The 10,999-nt window shown below is 45.7% G+C and overlaps 3 non-coding genes across 3 annotated transcripts; all 3 read right to left on the reverse strand.

Annotated features, from left to right (window-relative positions):
• Positions 1-7,037: 7,037 nt before the first annotated feature.
• On the reverse strand, positions 7,038-7,109 carry TRNAC-GCA. The gene has a single exon. It is a non-coding gene; the product is annotated as a tRNA-Cys (tRNA).
• Positions 7,110-8,424: 1,315 nt separating this feature from the next.
• On the reverse strand, positions 8,425-8,496 carry TRNAC-GCA. Its single transcript has one exon. It is a non-coding gene; the product is annotated as a tRNA-Cys (tRNA).
• A 2,195-nt stretch (positions 8,497-10,691) lies between these two features.
• TRNAC-GCA lies at positions 10,692-10,763 on the reverse strand. The gene has a single exon. It is a non-coding gene; the product is annotated as a tRNA-Cys (tRNA).
• Between the last annotated feature and the right edge of the window lie 236 nt (positions 10,764-10,999).

Consider the following 10,999-nt stretch of genomic DNA (forward strand, 5'->3'; position numbering starts at 1 on the left):
AAGTGATGGGACCAGATGCCATGATCTTAGCTTTCTGAATGTTGAGTTTTAAGCCAACTTTTTCACTCTCCTCTTTCACTTTCATCAAGAGGCTCTTTAGTTCTTCACTTTCTGCCATAAGGGTGGTATCATCTGTATATCTGAGGTTATGGATATGTCTCCGGCAATCTTGATTCTAGCTTGTGCTTCATCCAGCCCAGCATTTCCCATGATGTACTCTGAATATAAGTTAAATAAGCAGGGTGACAATATACAGCCTTGATGTACTCCTTTCCCAATTTGGAACCAGTCGGTTGTTCCATGTCCAGTTCTAACTGTTGCTTCTTGACCTGCATACAGATTTCTCAGGAGACAGGTAAGGTGGTCTGAGATTCCCATCTCTTGAAGAATTTTCCACAGTGTGTTGTGATCTATACAGTCAAAGGCTTTGGTGTAGTCAATAAAGCAGAAGTAGATGTTTTTCTGGAACCCTCTTGCTTTTGCTATGATCCAAGTTGTTGGCAATTTGATCTCTGGTTCCTCTGCCTTTTCTAAATCCAGCTTGAACATCAGGAAGTTCACACTTCCATGTACTGTTGAAGCCTAACTTGGAGAATTTTTAGCAATGCTTTGCTAGCATGTCAGATGAGTACAATTGTGCGGTAGTTTGAACATTCTTTGGCATTGCCTTTCTTTGGGATTGGAATGAAAACTGACCTTTTCCAGTCCTGTGGCCATTACCGAGTTTTCCAAATTTGCTGGCATATTGAGTGCAGCACTTCCACAGCATCATTTTTCAGGATTTGAAATAGCTCAGCTGGAATTCCATCACCTCCACTAGCTTTGTTTGTAGCGATGCTTCCTAAGGTCCACTTGACTTCACTTTCAAGGATGTCTGGCTCTAGGTGAGTGATCACACCATCGTGGTTGTCTGGGTCATGAAGATCTTTTTTGTATAGTTCTTCTGTGTATTCTTAGCACCTGTTCTTAACATCTGCTTCTGTTAGATCCATACCATTTCTGTCCTTTATTGAGCCCATCTTTGCATGAAATGTTCCCTTGGTATCTCTAATCTTCTTGAAGAGATCTCTAGTCTTACCCATTCTATTTTTTCCCTCTACTTCTTTGCATTGATCACTTAAGAAGGCTTTCTTATCTCTCCTTGCTGTTCTTTGGAACTGTGCATTCAAATGGGTCTATCTTTCCTTTTCTCTGTTTCCTTTCACTTTTCTTCTCTCAGCTGTTTGTACGGCCTCTTCAGACAACCATTTTGCCTTTTTGCATTTCTTTTTCTTGGGGATGGTCTTGATTACTGTGTCCTGAAGGATGTCACGAACCTCAGTCCATAGTTCTTCAGGCACTCTGTCTATCAGATCTAATCCCTTGAATCTATTTGCTTCCACTGTATAATCATAAGAAATTTGATTTAGGCCTTACCTGAATGGTTTAGTAGTATTCCCTACTTTCTTCAATTTAAGTCTGAATTTTGCAATAAGGAGTTCATGATCTGAGCCACAGTCAGCTCCCGGTCTTGTTTTTGCTGACTGTCTAGAGCTTCCCCATCTTTGGATGCAAAGAATATAATCAATCTGATTTTGGTATTGAGCATCTGGTGATGTCCATATGTAGAGTCTTCTGTTGTGTTGTTGGAAGAGAGTGATTTCCATGACCAGTGTGTTCTGTTGGCAAAACTCTGTTAGCCTTTGCCCTACTTCATTCTGTACTCCAAGGCCAAATTTGCCTGTTACTCCAGGTATCTCTTGACTTTCTACTTTTGCATTCCAATCCTGTATAATGAAAAGAACATCTTTTTTGGGTTTTAGTTATAGAAGGTCTTGGAGGTCTTCATAGAACCGTTCAACTCCAGCTTCTTCAGCATTAATGGTCAGGGCATAGACTTGGATTACTGTTATATTGAATGGTTTGCCTTGGAAATGAACAGAGATGATTCTGTCATTTTTGAGATTGCACCCAAGTACTGCATTTTGGACTCTTTTCTTGACTATAAGGGCTACTCCACTTCTTCTAAGGGATTCTTTCCCACAGTAGTAGATATAATGGTCATCTGAGTTAAATTCACCCATTCAAGTCCATTTTAGTTCGCTGATTCCTAACATGTTGATGCTCACTCTTGCCATCTTCTGTTTGACCACTTCCATTTTACCTTGATTCATGGACCTAACATTCCAGGTTCCTATGCAATATTGATCTTTACAGAATTGGACTTTACTTCCATCACCAGTCACATCCACAACTGGGCATTGTTTTTGCTTTGGCTCTGTCTCTTCGTTCTTTATGAAGTTATTTCTATACTCATCTCCAGTAGCATATTGGGTACCTACCAACCTGGGAGTTCATCTTTCAGTGTCCTATATTTTTGCCTTTTCATACTGTTCATGGGGTTCTCAAGGCAAGAATAATGAAATGGTTTGCAAGTGGATCATAACACACTGTGGAAAATTCTTCAAGAGATGGGAATCCCAGACCACCTTACCTATCTCCTGAGAAATCTGTATGCAAGTCAAGAAGCAACAGTTAGAACTGGACATGGAACAACAGACTGGTTCCAGATTGGGAAAGGTGTACATCAAGGCTAAATATTGTCATCCTGGTTATTTAATTTCTATGCAGAGTACATCATGGGAAATGCTGGGCTGGATGAAGCACAAGCTGGGATCAAGATTTCTGGGAGAAATGTCAGTAAGCTCGGATATGCAGATGACACCACCCTTATGGCAGAAAGTGAAGAACTAAAGAGCCTCTTGATGAAAGTGAAAGAGGAGAGTGAAAAAGTTAGCTTAAAACTCAACATTCAGAAAACTAAGATCATGGCATCATGGCAAATAGATGGGGAAACAGTGGAAACAGTGACAGACTTTATTTTGGGGGGCTCCAAAATCACTGCAGATGGTGACTGCAGCCATGAAATTAAAAGACACTTGCTCCTTGAAACGGAGAAGGCAATGGAAGCCCACTCCAGTACTCTTTCCTGGAAAATCCCATGGACAGAGGAGCCTGGTGGGTCCTAAGCTAAGAGTCAGACATGACTGAGCGACTTCACTTTCACTTTTCACTTTCGTGCATTGGAGAAGGAAATGGCAACCCACTCCAGTGTTCTTGCCTGGAGAATCCCAGGGATGGGGGAGCCTGGTGGGTTGCCATCTATGGGGTCGCACAGAGTCGGACACGATTGAAGTGACTTAGCAGCAGCTCCTTGAAAGATAAGCTATGATAAACCTAGACAGCGTATTGAAAAGCAGAGATGTTATTTTGCCAACAAAGGTCCATATGTTCAATAGTTTTTCCAGAAGTCACGTATGGATGTCAGAGTTGGACCATAAAGAAAGCTGAGCACCGAAGAGTTGATGCTTTTGAACTGTGGTGTTGTTGAAGGAAAGGGGACCCCTTACAGGGCCCGAAACTGGGTTCTTGTCTAACACTTGGAAATGAATTGTCCGAGGAGACACATGTGCTGACAAAGCAAGAGATTTTATTGGGAAAGGGCACCTGGGTGGAGAGCAGGAGGGTAAGGGAACCCAGGAGAACAGCTCTGTCACATGGCTTGCCGTCTCGGGTTTTATGATGATGAATAGTTTCCAGGTTGTCTTTAGCCAATCCTTCTGACTCAGAGTCCTTCCTGTTGGTGCACGCCTTGTTCAGCCAAGATGGATGCCAAAGAGAAGGATTCTAGAAGGTGGTCGGACAGGTGGTGTCTCCTTTTGACCTTTCCCAAACTCTTCTGGTTGGTGGAGGCTTACCAGGACCTCCTGTTGTAAAACAGCTCATGCAAACGGTTATTGTGGTGCCTGGCCAGGGTGGGCGGTTTCAATCAGTGTGCTTCCCCTAACAGTGTTGGAGAAGACTCTTGAGAGTTCCTTGGACTGCAAGGAGAGAAAACCAGTGAATCCTAAAGGAAATCAGTCCTGAATAATCACTGGAAGGACTGATGCTGAGGCTGAAACTCCAATACTTTGGCCATCTGATGGGAAGAACCCTGCTCCTGGGAAAGATTGAAGGCAGGAGGAGAAGGGGACGACAGAGGATGAGATGGCTGGATGGCGTCACTTATTCAAAGAACATGAGTTTTAGCAAGCTCCAGGAGTTGGTGATGGACAGGAAGGCCTGGCATGCTGCAGTCCATGGGGTCGCAAAGAGTCAGACACGACTGAGCAACTGAATGTAACGTAGTGTAAGGTGGCTGAGTAGATTTAGGAATCCCCTAGATCATGAATGGACCTAAGCTAACATAAATCTAAGACCAAGAAATGCTGCTGGAGAAGAACCACATTCTACCAGAGGCTCTGTGATCTGTGGGCAAATGTGTAAGATGAACTCACTTTGATTGGTCCCCTCCATCTCCACGCCAGGGAGCAGGTAAACTTTCTTTGCTGCAAGCTGTCTCTCCCACCTTTGGAATCTCTCCCTCTCACCCATCAGCTTCCCCTTTGAGGCCTTGACACCCCTGCAACTACTTCCCCTCCTCTTGAGGTTAGGAGATAGATGGGCTCCACGTTGGACATTTACCATCAGCCAGCCTCCTCTTTGCATTTCCTGAGATAAGAGATAGGTGGGCTTTAGTTGAGGAATTTACAATCAGCCCTCTGTTGACTGGTAAGTAGCCAGTCTTAGTCTCTTGTAAACACCTCAAGGGAATAATTATGACAAGGACAAAGAGAAGAAAAAATTCCTGAGTAAAAGATAAGGGGACACTCCACATGCTCAGAGAGACTTGGAGTCAAAAGTCAGAGGATAATTCCAGGCCAGAATGAGTCTTGTTCCTCCCAGAAGCCTTCACTTTGAGATCCATCTTGGCTAAGGTGTGCACACCCCAGGGGAAGGTCCTGAGACAAATTAACCAGGGGGGAATAAGGCACGGGAAGACAAAGACCCATAGAACTGCCCCCTTATAAAGGATTTAAACTTCCCAAAGGCGTAACTCTCTCTCTGAGCTTGCCCATCTCCTTTCAGCATGTACTTTTCTTTTCAATAAAATTTTTACTTTACTCGTTTCCTTCTGCCTCCTTGCCTGAATTCGTCTTGACTAGGCAGACACTACTAGGGACCTTAGCCCTAACTGCTGGCTCCTCTGGCCCAGTTTTAGGACTCCCAGTCTGGGAAACTAAGACCCTGCTTCCAACCACTGCTCACAGCGCTTGCTGCAAGCTGCCATTTATGCTGCACATGTCTGACGCTGGGAAGATTGAAGGCAAAAGGAGAAGGGGCGGGCAGAGGATGAGATGATTAGATAGCACCACTGACTCAGTGGACATGAATCTGAGCACACTTTAGGAGATAGTGAAGGACAGGGGAGCTTGGAGTGTTACAGTCCACGGGGTTGCAGAGTCAGTTAGTTAGTGACCGAACAACAACAAATATATGTACCATTCATGTCGATGGGCATTTAGGTTGCTTCCCTGTCTTACCTATTGTAAATAGTGCTGCAGTGAACAATCAACATTGAGGGGCATCTTTTTAAAAAATCTTTTATGTTGTATTGGGATATAGCTGATTAACAATGTTGTGATCGCATGTATTGTTTTGAATTAGAGTTTTCTCAGGACACATGCCTAGGAGCAGGATTGCAGGATCGTATGGTAACTGTCTTTTTAGTTTTGATTTACCTTTTTCTAATAATTAGTGACATTGAGTATCTTTCCCTGTGCCTGCTGTCTTCTTTGGAGAAATGCCTATGTAGATATTCACCCATTTTTTTTTTGAGTTTTTTTTTTTTAACATTAAGCTGTATGAGTTGTTTGTATACTTTGGAAATTAATCTCTGGTCTATTGTATCTTTTGCAAATATTTTCTCCCATTCGGTGAGTTGTCTTTTCATTTTGTTTATTATGGTTTCCTTTGCTGTACAAAAGCTTTTAAATTTAATTAGGTCTCATTTGTTTTATTTTTGTTTTTATGTCCATTACTCTAGGAGACCAGTCCAAAAAAATATCTCTGCAATTTATGTCAAGCAGTGTTCTGCCTATGTTTTCCTCTAGGAGTTTTATAGTATTTGGTTTTGCGTTTAGGTCTTTAATCCATTTATAGTTTATTTTTGTATGTGGTGTTAGAGAATGTTCTGATTTTACTCTTTTTCATGTAACTGTCCAGTTTTCCCAGCACCACTTATTGAAGAGACTGTCTTTTCCCCATTGTAGACTCTTGCCTCCTTTGTTGCAGAGTAACTGACTGTAGACGCCTGAGTTTATTTCTGGGCTCTCTATCCTGTTGCATTGATCTACATTTGTGCCTTTGTTGACCACCTTTGTGCCAGTCCCAGAACCGGGGACCTCTTGATCTGCAGTCAAATGCTCTACCCCTGAGCTATCCCCCCAGGAACACCAGCACATTCTGAGGAACACCTTTCATCCGTGTGGTGACACTAAACTCTACAAAATTAAGTTATAGATCTCCTCCAGGACTGACTTTCTGGAAGCTGCCAGACCTGGCTCCTAGTAAGACATCTTCCATCCAGTCTACAACTTTTCAGGCCTCAGTTGGTGTGTTGGGTCATCAACAAGGAGAAAGGGAGAGCAGTTGCCTGATGAACCCCCAACCCACTTCCGATCGCCTTGCTTTAGCCCAAGAGCTGCCCAAAGGTCTCCATAACTGCCCACACACCCCTCCCTGGGCTCCTGGCCCCTTGTTCCCATAGGTCTGACCCCACCCCCACCCCCACTCTGCTGTGCCAAACTGTTTTGGATGAGGGTGGTAATTTAGGGTTACCATTTATTGTCTGTTCCTGGGAAGTCAGCTGTATCTACAACTTTCTAGCCTGCCCTAAAAACACCCATCAGTCTGTATCGGGGGCCTTGCCTTCTCTTTGAGGATCCAACAGAGCTGGAGAAATGAGAAACACACAGAAGAAGAAAACGCAGATGCCACAAGGAGGCGGGATACCTGGAGTGTTAGTGCAGGAAGACACAGGAAGGGGTGTCCACCCAGGCTGCTCCTGTATTAGTGCTGACCTGGAGCTTCCTGTTTCAAGGAGGATCCGAACTGGTGGAAAAATGAAGAAAAATGGAACGAGTAACAGTCTCCATGAATGAAAAACCCAATATGGCAGGGGGCACCTGGATTTGAACCAGGGACCTCTTGATCTGCAGTCAAATGCTCTACCCCTGAGCTATACCCCCTTACTTATTATAGGTGTCTAATAATCACCTTTCACCTTCATAGTCACACCCAGGACTCATGTAACATACTGGAAGTTTCTATTGGTTTCTAGGAAGCTGGTAAGACCAGCAACTTATTCCTCCACAAGCTCAACCCATAGAGGTCTCCCTCCCAGGCCCTGGAGTCCCACAACCCTACCCCTTCACATGCCTGCATCTCCCCCTTCTCCTCCATGTGTGGTGACAGCAGCAGCCTGGAGAAGCATGGACATCTATTGCTGGAAGGGCCTTTAGAATTTGTCTTTCTCTTATTCTGCACTACAAAACAGCAAGTCAAAGAGATCCTGCCAATCTCTTGGGAGACACATGCAGTACCACCAGAAGGTGTCTCTTCAGCCTGTGTATCTGTGCATTAAACCTGGGGGTGCTGGCGGGGACACTGGGGAGGCTGGTGAACTTCTTAGTCCCTAACCTGGATCTTTTTTATTTTCCTAAAGCTAGTGGTAACCTCATGCCTCTTAGGCAAATATTTTATATAACTAAGCAACTTGCAGCTACAATTATATTACCGTTAGTTGCTCAGTTGTGTCTGACTCTTTGGGACCTCATGAACTATAGCCCTCCAGGCTCCTCTGTCCGTGGGATTCTCCAGGGAAGAATACTGGAGTGGGCTGCCATGCCCTCCTCTAGGGGATCTTCATGACCCAGGGATCAAACCCGGGTCTCCTCCATTGCAGGTGGATTCTTTACCATCTGAGCCACAGGGAAGCCCACAATTATATTATTAGTGGTTATTATTATTACCTCGCTTTGGAAGAGAAAACCTGTCAGACAGTATGATTTTCGCTTTTAACTATTGTGCTGCAGTCCATGGGGTCGCAAAGAGTCGGACACGACTGAGCAACTGAACAACAAATTGTTGATGAAGAAATGGAGAGGAAGAGTGGAGGGAGAGGACCCGGAATTTCAAGTGGAATAAACAGGGCAGTGAAGTCTGTGAACTAGCTAGATGCGCCCCCAGGTGGTCATGATGTGAGTTTATTGACCTGAAATAACAGGAAGATCCCCTGGAGGAGGGCATGGCAACCCACTCCAGTATTCTTGCATGGAGAATCCCATGGGCAGAGGAGCCTGGTGGGCTACAGTCCACAGGGTCACAAAAGTCAGACACAACTGAAGCAACTTAGCATGCATGCATGCAAGAGCTTCCTCGGGAGACAACCGGCCCACTGTATACAAGCTGCCACTGTGAATAACTGAGCATCCATTAGAACAGAATGGAAACCACTGCCTTGGCCAGCTTTCCTCCAATATTCCATAAAAAGTCCAGTGCAGTAGGGGGCACCCGGATTTGAACCGGGGACCTCTTGATCTGCAGTCAAATGCTCTACCCCTGAGCTATACCCCCTTACTTGTTATGGGTGTCTAATAACCACCTTTCATGCTTCCCCAGTGGCTCAGCAGTAAAGAATCCACCTGCAAGGCAGGGGACTCGGGTTTGATCACTGGGTCGGGAAGATCCCCTGAAGGAGAGCATAGCAACCCACTCCAGTATTCTTGCCTAGAGAATTCCATGGACAGAGGAGCCTGGTGAGCTACAGTCCACGGGGTCACACAACTGAAGAGACTTATCACTCATACAACCACCTTTCACCTTCATGGTCACACCCAGGACTCCTGTAACACACTGAAAGTTTCTACTTATTTCTGGAGAGCTGGTAAGATCGGCAACCTATTCCTACCAAACTCAAACGGAAGCAGTCACCTGGATCATCTTCCTGAGAAAACATGTTGGAGCCCACTCACCCCCGCCCCCCGACCACGGGCCCTGTGAGTCTTTGCTGCTCGGGCTGAAAGCCAACGTCCACAGTACATTTCCAGGGTCCCTGTTAAAGGCAGGTGACTGAGGTTCTGATGGAAAAGTAGCCTGGGGCGTGGCACGGATCGCATGACTGAAAGTGGATTGCAGCCCCTACTGTGTAGCCGCCAGTCACCGTCCGCATGCTCCCTCAACAGTGCCCATCACTGCCACCACTGCCCTTTCTTTAGTCTCCGCTCTGTGCAGACCCTGCTGAAGCAGCTCAGGATGGAGCGACTGGAGCCCTGAGGACCTCCTATAAGCACCTCACTGTGATTGGTTACAAGGGGAACATAGGAGAGGCATCAAAGCTCCCAGCTCCCCGCCACGGCGGTGCATGTGCGCTGTGAAGGGGGGATGAACCCGCAGGAAAGGTGACGTCTGCAAGGCTCTAAGGTAAGTGTTAATGGGCATCCAGTCAGCCCTGGAGAAGTTCACCTGGGGCTGCAAGAAGCTAGAGAGGCTTTCTGGCAAAGACCTAAACTATCCGACCTCTCCTCCATCCTACGAAGACTCATTCCACGGGACCAGAGGCTAAAAAAAGACGTTTTTTTCAATCACAGAAAATTAACTGAAAGGGAGTTGTTGGAAGGTGGAGAGACCAAATCACATCCTCTGAACCGAGAAGGAACTTTAAGAATGAAAAAAGAAGCAGACGACTCCATAAAGTACAAATACGAAAGTTTATTGTGGATGACCTTCACAGGTAGGACCTGGCGGACAACGATCCAGCATCATTCAGAGTGGCGCCCTGCGCCGCTGATGGGGTACCAGGAGAATTATAGGGACCAAAGCTGAAGACAGAATCTGACCACTACAGGAGGAAGACATCCACACTGATGGGAACCAGGGTTTTGTCCTCCCCCATGGGGATCTCATGACCAGAACTCATGACCAGGATCAGCAAAAGGCACTCTTCTGCGGTTTATCTCAGATGGAAGCAAGGGTAAAAGCTGATGGAGAATTTATCTGTCTTGGACACATTCCTTATAAGTGGGCTAAAGGAGGGGAGGGGATAAGACTGCCGGCCTGAGATGGAGCTGAGAAAATGGGGTCCCTGTGGTTCAACCCCACAGGCCCTTCCCTTGTTATAACTGTAATCTCAGCAGCACCTTTTTTTTTACTTTCCATCAGCCCATGAGGACAACTCCACTGTGAACTAAACCCATTCCCTCTCCTTCGCCTGAGCGTGGACCCCCTCCAACCTGGCGGCCCTGAAGCTTCTCCCCAGCCTTCAATTCATGCCAAGTCCTCTAAAGCGACTGCCGTTCTCCGAGAAGGGCTTTCAGGATGATCGAGTACAGGAGCTGCTAAATGTGGCCCCAGAAAAAGAAATCATCTCTGATGTTTCTGTGATGTGAGTGGATGAAAGGAAGTTTCAGGATGGAACTGAAAGGAAGTTTCAGAAAGGAACATCAGGAGATGTTTTACTGTTGAAAACAGGCAAACAAAACCTAAATCTCTGGAGACAGGCCTAGAGGGGGATGTGTATGTTTATATGTTTCCGGGTAGTTCTAGTGCTCAGATGAGCCTGGAGTCCCCATGGTCTAGGATAGAATCATCTTGCTGGTTCTGGGACTTTCCATTGCCCCAGCCCAGGAGATGAGCTCGACAGCTTCCTTTCTACTTTACCAACTCCTTTGCCACCATCTCCTTTACCAACTGTTGCACCCCTCAATCTGCCCACCGAGAAAAGCCCACATGAAGGTGTAATTTGGTGTGGGTACTAAAATAAGACTTACTTGAGGGGGCACCTGGATTTGAACCAGGGACCTCTTGATCTGCAGTCAAATGCTCTACCCCTGAGCTATACCCCCTTGCTTATAAGTGGTAGCTAATAAATACTTTGTCACCTGTGTTGAAATGCCCACACCCCCTGTGCACTGAAATTTCTACCGATTCTCAGAAAGTTCTGAAGATATGGAAATTTTGCCTGACAGGAAATTCGCACCTTTTGGCCCTCCTCTTCCTCATAGACCTCCCTCCCAATTTTAGCCCCCAGAAACCGCTACTCACAATTTTGCAGTCTCATTTTTCTTGGTACTACCGTGAA

Source organism: Bison bison, unplaced genomic scaffold (assembly GCF_000754665.1).
Source record: "Bison bison bison isolate TAMUID 2011002044 unplaced genomic scaffold, Bison_UMD1.0 scf7180017864191, whole genome shotgun sequence".
Classification (NCBI taxonomy): Eukaryota; Metazoa; Chordata; class Mammalia; order Artiodactyla; family Bovidae; genus Bison; species Bison bison.